At 55.0% G+C, this 14,138-nt stretch overlaps 1 protein-coding gene across 3 annotated transcripts in view; it reads right to left on the bottom strand.

The window, feature by feature from the left end:
• The window catches only part of CD82 (CD82 molecule), a 51,572-nt gene that overhangs the window by 26,641 nt on the left and 10,793 nt on the right, over positions 1-14,138 (bottom strand). The window lies entirely within an intron of this gene.

Raw genomic sequence — 14,138 nt, 5'->3', positions numbered from 1 at the left:
AGGTTGCCCCATGATGGGGGCTGGCATCAACCTCAGGGAGCCCATAACCACCACCAAGCCCCGAGGAGACCCCAAAGTCAGATTCAGAGGGCCTGGGGTTACGCTCTAGCTCCACCCGCCCACCCTGAGAGGCCTCGACCTCAGTCTCCTCATCCACAACAATAAGAATAAGGGTTGGTGTAGGGCAGGGATTAGCCAGTTGGGGCCTGTGGATCAAATCCAACCCACCGCCTCTATTCTGTACGGCTTGCAAGCTAAGAACAGATTTTTCATTTTTAAATAGTTGGGAAAAAATAAAAAGACTATTTTGTAACACGGAAAATTAAATAAGTTAAGTTGTATTGGCACCCAACTGTATTGTCCACAGCTGCTGTCACAGGCAACGGCAGAGTGGGCCGGTTATGACAAGAGACCACTGCCCCGCAAAGCCTAAAACATTTACTGCCTGGCCCTTTATGAAAGAAGTTTGCCAGCCCCTGGGGCAGGGGATCAGATGGTACACACACAAGTGTCTGTAAAAGGTGGCGAGGATCAGGACTTCCATTAGCTCGGGATCTTGGGGGAGAATGAGCTGGGTGGCAGGAATCGAATAGTCGGGAAAGAGAAGACACAGGATCCCTAGACAAGTGTTCGAATCCTAGCTCCGCCGACGCACAGCCACAGAGCAAGGACTCACAGGGCCTCGTTTCCCAACTGAACCCTGTGTTATAAAGAAAAGTGAGATCAGCGCCTGGCACAGTCAGGGCTGGATGAGCTGGAGCTGGGTAAGCGTCTTTATCGGCACTTGTGGAAGGAGTGAAGGGTGAGCGTTTCACTTGCTCATGAAATTAAACAAAGAGAGGGTCTCCCAATATTGTGCTTTACAGAAATACTAGAAGGTCTGCCCATGCTTTCCTGTGAGGATGTCTGGACAGCCACAAAACAAGGGAATGACACGCAAGCACATCTTATTTGGAAAGTTCTGGAACAGTCACTGACAGCTCTGTGAGCAGTAGGAAGGAGGTGCTGACTTTATGTTATACTCTATAGCAGGTAAACTGACCATTTCTAAGCAACTCCAATTTAAATTGACCAAATATATAATTTTATGCCAAATCAGTTTATACAATGAAATTATTATACTACTAATATTTTACTAACTCCTGCTCATCCTTTAATACACACCTCAGACATCCACCTCCTCCAGGACACCTCCTACTCCAGCCACCCTTGTCACCACCATCAGGGCCACACGCTCCCCACCAACATACATGCTGGTTAGGAGCCCTCCCCCTCTGCTTCCTTCCAATGGCACTGGATACTAGAGCAGTTCCTGCGATGGGCTCTGGCATCCAACTGCCTGGGTTTGAAGATGTTCTATCACCTCCTAGCTGTGTGACCTTGGACAAGTGACTTAACCTCTCTGAACCTCAACTAACTCATCGGTGAGAAGAGGAAAATAAAACCTTTCTGGCAGATTTGCCCAGAGATTAGATTAGATAACGTGGGTAAAATGCCTGGCATGAAGTAGGTTTTCAATAAATGGAGGTTACTATTATAACTCATGATGCTGCACAGTAATTTTCTACTTACTTGCCCATCTCCCCCATGGACTGTGATAGCTTGAGGGGAAAGACTATGTATTATTTACGAGGTCAAAGTAGGCTCCCAACAAATTTGCTGAATGAAAGACTAGATGAATGGATGGAGGAAGGGAGGGAGGGAGAGAAGGAGGGATGAGTACATGGATGAAGGGATAGATGGGTGAGGGAGGGATGGGTGGATGGAGGGAGGGATGAGTGGACGGATGGTTGGGTGGATAGATGGAGAGGTGAAGGGGAGAGGAAGGAACTTCCACATAGAACACCAGGACTTTCAAGTGCTCAGTCACCCAAAGGGAGTCTGAGATCCACTGCCCCTAAATCAGCGGAGGCTCTCTTTTCAGCCTTCTGTCTTCACCCAAGGGGTGGGGTGGGGGGATGTGTAGGCTGAGCACTCTGAGCCACCTCTGCATGCCAGGACCCCCAAGCACGGCTCCCTCGCCTTCCCCGGAGCCCCTGGGGAAGAACCCCTTCTTTAAGAGAACCTCTTGTCTGTGTTGGGGCTCTGTGAGTTCACCCCTGCAGAGTAGGAGGTTGTTTTATCCTTCACTTGAGGTTGGGGGAGGAGCCCTCCAGCCTGACCCCAGAACCTGGGTGTCCCTAAATAGCCTTGGGGAAACCAAGTGGTGCAGTGGTGCAGCCCCTCTAGAGCCAGAGTCCAGAGGTTCGTGCTCGGCGCCTGCTCTGATGGGACATGCTGTTTGAGACCCAGCACAGGTGACTGTCCCCGGACTGTCCCCGGACCTCCCTGCCCCCCGCCCCGGACCTGCCTCCTCAATGGTCAAACAACAGGCTGGGACCAGAGCAGCAGCATTTTCCAGAGTAGTTCTTCAGAACAGAAGTCCTAGAAGACATGCCCTTAAGAACAAGAGTCTTTGCCGTCACCAAGTTCGTGGAGCGCCAATTCTCCCCGAGAGTCACTGTACATTAGGCACTTAGTGTCTCCAAGACACCTGGCAGTAAACACTGCTGACTTAAAACCATCTTTCACTCACCAGCCTAACATCACGTGGAATACATATTAGGCTCTTGAGGGTCCCCTTGGGGGCCAGGGCTCCTGGACTCTACGCGCTGCAGGATTCAGAGGAGGCGAGGAGATGCACGGCCCTTCGACCCACCAGCTGGGTCAGACCCAGCACCTAAGAGCCATGCTCGGGTCTCTTCCTCATTCCCCTCATCGCACACCCCAAATGCGTCTCCTCCAATCCACCACCTCTCCCGGCCCCATGCCTTACCTCCCCCCTGGGCCAGTGCAGCTCCCTGATTGGTCACAGGCTCCACTCCTGCCCTTGCCAAGCTGTTATGCACACTGCAGGGAGGGCTCTTTGAAAAATGCAAACTAGATCTTGTCACTCCCTTGCCTGCAACCCTCCAATGGTGATGTAGCTGACACTTTGCTATAAAATCCAGACTCTTATGTGGCCAGCGGGGCCCTGCCTGGTTGGCCCTGCCCCTCCTCGGTCCTCAGCACCTCCGTCCTCCCCATCCCACCTTCATCCCTAAGGCCTCTCTTTCTTGTTGTTCTGTACACCAGGCCCCTGCCCACCTGAGCGCCTTTGCCCTCACGGTTCCTCTGCCAGGAGCACTCTTCCCCCAAAGCCCCTGGCTGGCTCCTTCCCTTCCTGTAAGTAGACTGAGCTACTCCTCCCAGAGGCCCTACCCGAACGCCTGATCTATACAGCAGGCCTCAACTCTAGCTGCGCTTAGAACCAAAATATGCCCATGCACAGCCGCCTGTCCTTGCCTAGGCAAGTCATCAGACTCCTGGGTATGGGTGGCTTCCCTGACGACCCTAAGGAGGAGCAGCTTTGACACCTGGGCCTGTCACATGACCCTGCTCATTGCAGTCATCCTACTGGTCCCCTGGGGTATCCGGAGCCCCCATTAGAATATGGTTCCTTCAGGGGAGGGGCTGCGTCTGCCTCATTTGCCCCGTACCCCAGAGCCTAGGACAGTGCCTAGCACGTAGTAACCCCTGGATGTGTATTTGCAGGAAGAAGGAACAGGAAGGGGAGTCTGGGGAGGTCAGGAAAGGTTTCTTAGAGGAGGTAAGAAAAACCAACTTTGATCCTGCAACTGGAGTTTTCTGGGCCTTAAAACTGACATCATTGGCTTGTGGGGAGGGCTTGCTTCCTCCCAGGACTGGATTTTAATCTCCTCTGGGTCAGAAAAGCCTGATAGAAACCGTGAACCCTCTCTCTATAAAGATGCATGAAGACAGGCAGGCACATGCTTTCATCCGGTTTTAGGGGGTCACTAACCCTGGAAAGCCAGGACTTACTTTCCCCATCTCCCAGTTGCTTTAGAGCAGTGGCCCCCAGCCTTGGCCATACATTAGAATTATCCGGAGAGCTCTAAACTGTGCTGGTGCCTGCCCCACCAATCCCCTCCCCCAAGCCCCTGAGATCCTGATTTAATTGGCCTGGGGTGCAGCCTGGGCATTGGGGTTTTTTTTTAAGCTTCCCAGGGGATTCTCATGTATTGAGATCCAGCATGGCCTGGTCCCTCGGCTCTGAGTGGGAGGCAGGAAGGCCTGGGGTCCCTGGTGCAGCAGGTCCTGGCCGGGGAGAATCTCACATGAAGCTTCCTGTACCTCTGCTCCATCCTCCACTTCCTGAAGGCACATGCCTGGCATCATTCACCAGAGAGCAATATCCCACTGTGCAGAAGACTTTTGAGATCATTGCATTTCTCAGAGGGGCCAGAGAAAGCAGGAGACCACAGGTCACAGAGCAAAATCAGGGTTGCGCACACAGTGGAGGACCTGCAGATTCCTGGTCAAGGCTTTTCTCTTTCCATCTGCTGTCCTGCCCCAGCTCACCGGGCCTTCCACATAGAGATTTAAGGAGAACTGGACTCAGAGTCACACAGCAGCCCTTGGTTCCCACCCCTGGATCTGCTACACAGGGGCCACGTAACCTACAAAGCTGCCTCCTTATCAGTGAATGGGGAGACTAAACCCACCCACCCCTCACAGGTGTGAAGGTGAACTGTAATCAGGCTAGCACATAGTAGGGCTCGATCCATGCTGGCACCCTGGCCCCCTCCTCCCACTCTCTCTGCCTGAAGATGCCAAATCTGCCACATCTTACCAGCTGTGCGGCTTTGGGCAATCACTTCACCCCTCCGCCTCAACTTTCCCACCTGTAAAATGGACTTAATAATGGGCTATGGTGAGGCTTACATGAGTTAGTATCCATAAAATGCCTGGCACCTAGTAAGTGTCAAGTAAAAGCCACCAATTATGATGATGATGATTATTATCCGGAAGTTGCTGATTTCCTCACCAACAGTCTGAAGCCCTCTGGGGGCCTAGATCCAGCCTCCAGATACATGCCTAGCCTGGAGGCTTCTGTGCCAGAGAGTAACTACTGCTGCTCTCAGGCAAGGGGGGTGGGGTGAAACAGGGCAGGGCTGGGCCACCTAAGGAAGGAGGCCTCTGCCCTCCACAAGGGCAGGGCCTCTGTCCCTGAGCCTCTGGGCTGTGCCTCAGGGGCCTGCCTCAGACTTGGATGTCCAGCCAGTTTGGTGAGTCAGACAACTGATCCGTGGGAGCTCAGTCAGCTTGGATAGAAAGTGGAGTGAGAAAGCCTGGCCTGGCTGTCTACTCTGGAAACCTGCCTATCAGCAGACACTCCACCTGCAAGCTGGTTCTTGGCCACCCAGCTCTGCAGTTCTCTGGACTTTGTCCCGATTGCCCATGAAAAGAGACTGGTCACAGGTGGCTGTGTTTGTTTTCATGTGTGACAGGTGATGTGTTTCCTGAAACCCATGCTGACTCCAGGGGCTGGCTTTTTGACCTCCCTACTACCTTATTTTTCAATCTTGGGTCTTACCTTTTCCCCTTGTTGTTAAAACAGAAAAATAAAAATAAAAAGCTGTTACCCGGGACTTCCCTGGTGGCACAGTGGTTAAGAATCTGCCTGCCAATGCAGGGGACATGGGTTCGAGTCCTGGTCCGGGAAGATCCCACATGCCACGGAGCAACTAAGCCCGTGCGCCACAACTACTAAGCCTGCGTGCCACAACTACTGAAGCCTGTGCACCTAGGGCCCGTGCTCCGCAACAAGAGAAGCCACCGCGATGAGCAGCCCATGCACCACAACGAAGAGTAGCCCCTGCTCGCCGCAACTAGAGAAAGCCCGCGCGTGCAGCAATGAAAGACCCAACGCAGCCAAACATAAATTAAAAAAAAAAAAAAGCTCTTACCCTGGCAACCAGAAAATCAGGAGGCCATAAAGCATGATTAGGATCTCACATTTCCTTCAAGACTTAGGTTTGAATCCCAGCTCTGCTTCCTCTTGTGTGACCTTAAGCAAGGGAGTTACTGAACCTCTCTGAGGCCAACGTCTCATCTCTAACATGGGGATACTAGCAAGAACCCCTGTCTCGTAGGGTTGTTGGAGGACTGAGATGGGGCGAATAAAGAGCTCTGGGGGCACTGTCAGCTGCTCACAACAGAAGTGAGCAAACCCCACCACCACCAAGACCATGGCGTGGAAGAAACACATCCAGATCAGACCTCCCCAGGAATCCCAGGATTTTAGAGCCCAAGGCCTCCTGTTTGTCTTACAGATGCCGAACCCAAGGAGCAATGAAGGACAGCTCCGTCACATGATCCCATGTGCCGGTGTGACAGGCTCCTGTTCTCCTGAGGACCTTAACAGCCTGAAGCTGGGACTGACCCCTGACATTTGGGGGAAGGAGGCCAGGGGTAGCAGAGGAATGCAGGCCACCAGCCACCCTGGCCAGACTATGGCAGTAGAGTGACAGCACTTTTTCATTTGTATAATGCCATTCCCACGGTCTCTCATTTAATCTCTGTAACAACCCCCTGAGATATTACTACCCTATTTAGCAGATGAAGAAACTGAGACTCAGGTTCAGTGACTTGCCTAAGGTCACACAAGTAAGTGGCTAAGCCCTGATTGAACTTTAGGTCTGACCTGAGACGAGAGCTCCTTTCTCTTCACCTGCTGCCAAAATGAATGAGGTTAATGGTGGAGCCCGCCCGCCTCACCCTGCCACACCTCAGTCTGCTTGCCTGACACCCCATCTTACCCCAGCTCTGAGGCCTGACTCTTGGCTTCCGTCAGGAAGGAAAAGATCAGCCCCACCAATCTTGGCCACACTGTTCCTTCACTGGCTGCTGAGGCCAACAGATGGGGTCCTTCCTTGCTTTTCTCTGAAACCCAAGCAATGAGACCAGAGGGCTTTCAGCATGAAGAAGGGGCCACTCTGACAGAGGGTGCAGTTTTGGGGAGAGCAGACACTTTGAAACTTGCAGCTTCCCCACTTGGCCCAATGCAGCCAAAGATTCGAGTTGAGGTTGAGCCATAGTCTCTGACCTCTCCCTCTCCATGGCTCCCTTTCCTATTTTTTGCAGGCTGCTTGGTCCCCATGCAAACCCTGCTCCCTCCCAATCCCAGGTTCTAAGGCTTGCACACTCAGATTCACAGTGCTAGAAAGGCCTTTGACATCACCTACTTCAGTCTCCATTTATATGATGAAGAGACTGAGGCCCAGAGAGGACCACGAATCCCCACCCTTCTGGGGAGTGTATTTGTACAGGGCAAGGAGGGGACTGGTTAGAGCCGTCAGTACTTTCCAACATGTTTCACATCATGATACATGTAGAGAAGTACACATATTTGTTCAGCACCCTGATGTGGACAGACAACACTGAGCCTGGTCTGAGGTGACCCGCCCAGAGCTCTGTTCCCGGGGCTGAGGAGATAACCAGCCATTCGGGCACATCAGTTGGGAAGCCCTAAGTTAGAGGGATATTTAGGACTACATGAGAGGCTGCCCAGGAGCCCCACAGTCTAGGGGCCCTAACAAGAAGACCCAGATTCCCAGGTGGGCTCTCAGGGGTCAACTACCTTCTGAGGACCCCTCCCCAGCCCCGTGGTGGGAGGGAGAGTAATGAACCAGTTCATAGTATGCACTTTGAATTGAGAGAGACCTAAATTCTAATCCCATTTCACAGAGCTGTGTAACCTTTGGCAAGCTGCCTACCCCCGTGAGCCTCAGTGTCCTTATCTGTAAAATGGGGATATCAAGGCTTGTCCAGGAAGATGGTGGAATCAGCTTGCCGAACCCTAGAAAGCAAGCATGACAGAGGCAGGAGTCTCTGGGAAGAGGTCGTGTTAGGCAAAGAGTCCCTTCCTTACATGGCAGGAGGAGGGTATGCATAAAGACTCTCCCTTAAGATGTGGGACACACAAAGATTCCTACAAACTGACCCTGGAAAGTTATCGACACCCAAGGACTTGAAATAGACGTCAGGCAGAGGGAGGACTGATGAAATGAATGTTAACGAAAGCATCCCCACGTGAGCGGTGCTTCACAGATCTTATCTTATTTAACCCCACATCCCCCTGCCATGTGGAGAGCATGGCTTCATCATCTCTGTTTGTTTGTTTGTTTGTTTGTTTGCTTAACATCTTTATTGAAGTATAATTGCTTTATCATCTCTGTTTTACAAGCAGGGTGTCTGGGGCTCAGGAAGGTGGTGGCACTTGCTCCAGTCACATGGAGGACAGTGGCCGAGCTGAACTTTGTCCTCCAGACCCTCTGACTCTGGAGTCCAATGTCCTACCTGCTTTGTGATACTGCCAAGCCTTCTCACATGGGGTCACCCAGCATCAAAGCCCATAGAATCAGAGTACCCAGGAGTGGGGCCAGGTGTCTGCAGGTGTAACAAGCACACAGGGGTTGTGGAACTCTTACCCTACACCAGCCAGCTATGGCAGCGGTGGGTGCAGAGGGCCAGGCTGAACCACCAGGATGTGAGTGAACCCAGGCCTAACCCTCAGAGGCGACCTCAAGGGGGCAGCAAGCCTCCCCCCAGAACCGCTCATGGGTCAGAAGGCCTGAGGGGCTGCCCTCCCAGAGGGCTCCCAAGAGGCCATCTCTGCTCAGTTTCCGTCCTCAATCAATGCAGTTCTTTGACCCCCAACTCTGGCTGGGCCCGGAGCTGGACATAGGAAGTGGATGGATGAAACCCACCCCTGCCCTCAGGGAGTGCTCAGTCTGGAGAAGGCAGAGACAGGAAAGTAAGCAATTACACACCAGCATCATCATAAAGCAGCACGGTGATTCTAGCCCGCCTCCAGCTCTTCCTCGGTGGGACACGATAGGCTCTTTAGAACACAGCCCTCAGTACTGATAACAACAAAAGCTAATGTTTTTGCAGTTACTATCTGCCAGAGATTGTGCTAAGCGCTTCACATGGCTTACTTTATCCTTGCAATGACCCTATGAGGTAAGCACTGCTTTTAACCCCATTTCACAGTTGAAGAAACTGAGACTCAGGGTGAAGGGATTTGCCCATGGTTACCCAGACCACAGGGCTGGGAGCTGAACCCCAAAACCTGACCCAGAGCCCCTGAGCATTACTGTCATGCTGCACTGCCTGCAGAAATGAAGTTATAAACAATAGGTAATTAAAATAACCTCACCAAGGCCCAACCTACATTAACTGGGTTTCACAGCCCAGCCTCCGGACCCAGCCAACTGAAGACACTCTGGGGAAGCACTAGGCATCAGGGACCAGCTCACACACCCATCCCAGGGCCTGGACAGCTGGGCGCAGGTGGCTAACAAAGGGTTACCCTCTGGGTCAGGGCGGCGGAGATGGAGGCTGGGAGCTGGGTGTGGGGAGGCTGGGAGCTGGGTGTGGGCCCTCGGCAGGGTGGCAGGGTGATTAGGGAGAGGGAGGGGGGCTCTAATCAGGGACCTCACATGGCAGCAGTCACAGCACACACCCTCCAGACCCTGGGCTCAGGAAGGAAGAGATGGGGCCACTGAGATGCCACCTCCTCCAAGCAGCCTTCCCGGAGCATTCTCCTACACAGACGCTCATGGAGCACTATATGGCAGCCCCAATCATCTTGGCATGAGTAGTTAGGGTGGGCATTGGACGGATGTGGGTTCAAACCCTGGCTCTGTCTACCCATCACTGTCACTTAACTTTTCTGAGCCTCAGTTCCCTCATCTGTAAAATGGGCTAATACTTCCTACTTCCCAAGCTGTAGTTCTCAGCACCTTCCTAGGCTTAAGAGCTATTTTGGCTTTGGGGATATTTGATGAGAGAGAGACAGAGACAGAGAGGGAGGTGAGTGAGACACAGTAAAGGCAAAGTGCTGCACACACAGGTATACACAGGTACGTTTTCTCTCATGGGTCCTGGGGGGAAAACACAGAAAAGATGGAGAGTGAGGAGGGCAAGGGCAGGTCTGTAACTCCAAGAATTTGGAGGTGCAGGGTAGGGGGTAGAGGGGGGTCTTCCACCTGAGACCCAGCTAGAGGCCGCTCGGCCAGGGGAGGAGGGGGCAGTGCAGGGCCTCTGGGCCCTCCCCGCTCTGTCCTTCAGTCCCTCCGCCTCACCAGTCTCTTCCCCTCTGTATCTGTCCCTCTCTCTGTTGGTGGCTTCCTCCAGCCTTCCCTCTGCCCGTCTCTCCCTGTTTCTGAGACCAGCTCTCAGGTCTCTCCCTCTCACGTCCTGAGGGCCTCAGACCATCCAGAGCGTCCAGGGCACTCACTCCAGACACAGGGCCCGGACTCCAGCACAGCCAGCCCTCCCCGTGGCGGGCACCTGGCTCCAGGAAGGGGTGGCCCGGGGGCCCCACTTCCACAGTCAGCTGCAGGGGTCCAGGCCCTCCGGGGCTGGGAGGAAGGGCTGCACCTCCCACATGACAGGTAGAGCCCAAGCCCCCAGTTCCCAGGCAGGGCGGCGGCCATTTAACCCACCCAGACACCTGGCAGTTGGGGCAGGAAAGCGGGTCACAGAGGAGACCAGCACAGCCTGTCAGGGATCCCCGTCCAGGGCTCCCTGGGCCTCTTGGGTCCTCAGGGATTGCTAGGGAGCAGGGCTGGGACGGCTCCAGCTCCCCTAGACTGGGCTCAGCCAGGGTGGCCTTGGGCCTCAACACCTGCTACACCCTCCAGAGATGCTCTGGCTTCAGAGGCATGGGAGACTGATGGGGGCATTGGTTGTGGGGCAGGTAAAAAGAGAGGCAGGGGAGAGTGAGAGATGCAGAGGCAGAGATGAGGGAAGAGAGGCAGAGAATGGCAGGCAGAGATGAGGGGAGAGAGACAGAGAATGGCAGGCAGAGATGAGGGGAGAGAGGCAGAGAATGGCAGGCAGAGATGAGGGGAGAGAGGCAGAGAATGGCAGGCAGAGATGAGGGGAGAGAGGCAGAGAATGGCAGGCAGAGGACAGACAGATCCCAGGTGGAGGGAGCCTCCCGTGCAGCCAGGGCTCCAGCCCACAGACCTCAGGCCCTCTCTCTGGTCTCCACGGGAAGCCCCCGGGGGGGGGGGGGGCTGAAGCAAAAGCTCACCTGGCGTGCAGGCCTTGCTGGCCCAGGCAGGACCCCACCCTGGGAGCCAGCCCAGCTCCGCCCCGCAGCCCGCCCGGGGTGCTCACCACCCTCCCGCCCCCAGTCTTCAACAATGGCCCATCCCCTCCCCAGACCATTCTTCTTAGCCTTGGCCTCCCCCAGATGCTGGGAGTGCCAAGCGGTGCCCGGACAAACACACCCACCCACACACACACACACACACACACACACGCACACACACACCCCTCTGGAGACTCCTGAGCAGGCTGGGTCTTTATCACCAGAAAGGTGCTGGAGCCACTCCCAGGCCCTAAGGGAGCTGAGGCAGGGCGAGGGACTTGACCTCGGCCCGCAGCGCCTAAGCCACAAGGAGCACCCAGGTCCCAAACAGCCCCATGGAATCCCCCCAACTCAAGCCCTGGGGAGGAAAGAGCAAAGCCCAGCCAGGTCCTCACTAACTCATTCCTCTCCCGTAAACCTCAGCTTCCCCCCCTCAGCAATGGGGATAGTCCCTACGCCAGCCCCAGAAGCAGGGATACTGCCCCCACCACCCTGGAGACCTAGGACTCCGCCACCCTCGCCTTCTCTCAGCCCACTTCCCACTCCCAACTCCAGGGGCATGCCTACAGCAAAATTCAGCCAAGAATACAAGCACCCACTGAGGGCTGGGGTACGGGGCTGGGTAGAGAGGTCGTGAGTCCCCACTGTGGGCTTTGAAAAGTCCTTTCCCCTCTCTGGGATGACAACAATTCACTCCTACCTTATAGGGAGGAGACAGGCTTGAGGAATCAGAATGCTCTAGCACAATAAAGGGAAGTACGGTGATTATTATCACTGTGAGAAGGTTCCAGGCCACAGAGAGTTGGGAGAAGGAGTGTGTGCAGACAGACAGACAGAAATGGAAAGGAAAGGGGCTTGGTGCTACCGGAAGGGGTCTGTGTCCCCAGTGAGCCCCAGGGGCCAGGGGTGGGGTTCCGAGAGTTCTCAGCGCAGGGACCTTGAGTCAGGCAGGGCTTCAGGCCTGGGCCGGCTCCCTGCGCTGCACAGGAAGAAACGAGCCCAGACGGATGGTGACCCCGCACGCCAGGCCCAGAGCCAAGAGCACAGCAGCCTGGTGAGCCTCCAGGTGGCCAGAGGGAAAGGGGGCTGTCTGTGTCGCAGCAGGAAAGCGGACATGGAAATGAACTGACTGGCCGGACTCCAGGCTCCTGGGAGGGAGCACGCAGCACTTCAGGTCACCTGGATTCCCACCCCTACTCCTCCAGCTCTCCCAGGAAGCCCTGTGTGACCCTGAGAACACAGGTCAGAGGCGTATGCCCCCTCCACAGACCTGGAAACTGAGGCCCAGGAGGTACTGTGCCCAGGGTCACAACGTGAGGCTGGCAGAGCCTGTTTGGAGCTAATTCTGTCCCTCTGCCCAATCCTTCCCCTGTTATCTGCCTAGAATACCTCCCAGCTAGAGAAGATAGAGTTCAGGCCTGACACCAATGCCCAACCAGACACCCATCCCAGGGGGTTGGGTGGGTGGAGGAGGAATGAAACCCAAGCTGATTGCAGGCAAGGGGAGGGATCTGCACTTCCCGAGCACCTCAAACCCACAAGACGTCAGCGGTAGGTGTTTTGCATATTGCATCTCGAGCCAGCCTCACAGTGGCCGGTGAGGAAGCTAGCTGTCTTATTTTGATAAAGAAGCCAGTGGTCAGAGAAGACAAGTGGCTTGCTCGGGGTGGGGGAAAAGTATGAGTCACAGGTCTGAGGCTGACCCTGAGGGACTCAGCTGTCCCCAGCCCATGCAGACTCAGCGCCCTGAGCCCCGCCAGCCTGACAGACCCCCCCCCAGGGCTTGGGCCCAAAGGAACCACAGTCCCTGCTCTCATGGCCACCCTGGTGAGTTATCTAACCCTGTTAGCCAGTTTACCCGTTGGACAGAACCCAAGACAGTTGAGTTGGCTCGGCCACAGGGAAGAAGGCGGCTAGAACTGGGTCTGGAGGGACAAGGAAGACGCAGATCAGGAGATAAGGGAAGAGCTGAGGGCATTCAGGCAGAACCACAGGGCAGGGGCACCGAGGCCTGAGAGTCTGGAAAATTCTGTATCATGTATCGGGAGGGCAGGCACAGTCCTCAGAGCAACGAGGAGCTGAGGTGGGAGGGGGACCTTGGCCAGAACCCCCTTCCTACCAGGGACCTCAGATGTCCGGGTCTGGGCAGGAACCGGTAACAGGGGCAGCCTGGACCACCCTATCTTCCTTCCCCACGGTTTCTGGCCCAGAGTGAGGATCTCCAGCCAGCCTTTCCTGGAGTCCTGGGCCCCTGGCACCCAAGAGCCACCACCCCAACTAAGAGCCCTGGGATCCCCAATCCTGAGCTGAGAATAGAAAGGAGCCCAGAGTTCTCCCTCCTTACTTAGGATGCAGCTTGGGGTGATGGACCAGGCTCAGGATGGGGAGCAAAGACAGCACAGGTTCAAGTCCTGGCTCTATCCCCTCCTTAGCTGTAGGATCCTGGGCATCTCACTCACAGCCTCTGTCGTGATCTGTAAAATGGGCTCAGTAATAACACCCTCCCTGCCTATTTCATAAGGTGCTGGGAGGCTTGCAGGAGTAAGTACGTGAGAAAATGTCCACTGCTAAAAGCTATAAAGCATAAGGTATCGTTATGAGGTGAATGACGCATGATTTGAACTGGGTCTCCTGGTGGCTGGGCCAGGGTCCTCCCACTGCAAGACCCTGAGTCCCAGGGGGGCCCTGCCTCTCGGGCTGACGCTCTTTGCATGGATGGTGGTGGAGCACAGGCTGAGTCTCCCACGTCCCAGCTCCTTCCGTCCAGGATCCGCTGCCATGCCAGACCAGGGGGCCCAGCCTTGGAGATTGGAACTGAAAGCCCAGCTCTGCCTCCTTCAGCTGTGACGTTGGGCAAGTCATTTCAGCCCTGGGAGCCTCAGTTCCCTCATCTGTAAATGGGGGCTGATGATAACCTCTGCTGGGGGGAGGGTGCTGCTGGCAGGATGACCTGACGTCACGGCTGCGAAGTGCCCAGAGCCGGGCCTGGCACACATCAGGTGCTCAACAGGTGAGGGTTCTCTCCCTTCCCTCTGCTGTGCCCACCACACAGCGCCCAGGCTCAACCAGAGAAAGTTTCTAGCCTCCCGGAAAAGTGGCCCAGAACAATAACTGGGAACATATACTGGCTGGAGAACACTGGATCTCGGAA

Source organism: Eschrichtius robustus, chromosome 11 (assembly GCF_028021215.1).
Source record: "Eschrichtius robustus isolate mEscRob2 chromosome 11, mEscRob2.pri, whole genome shotgun sequence".
Classification (NCBI taxonomy): Eukaryota; Metazoa; Chordata; class Mammalia; order Artiodactyla; family Eschrichtiidae; genus Eschrichtius; species Eschrichtius robustus.
This window is presented reverse-complemented; position numbering and strand designations above follow the sequence as displayed.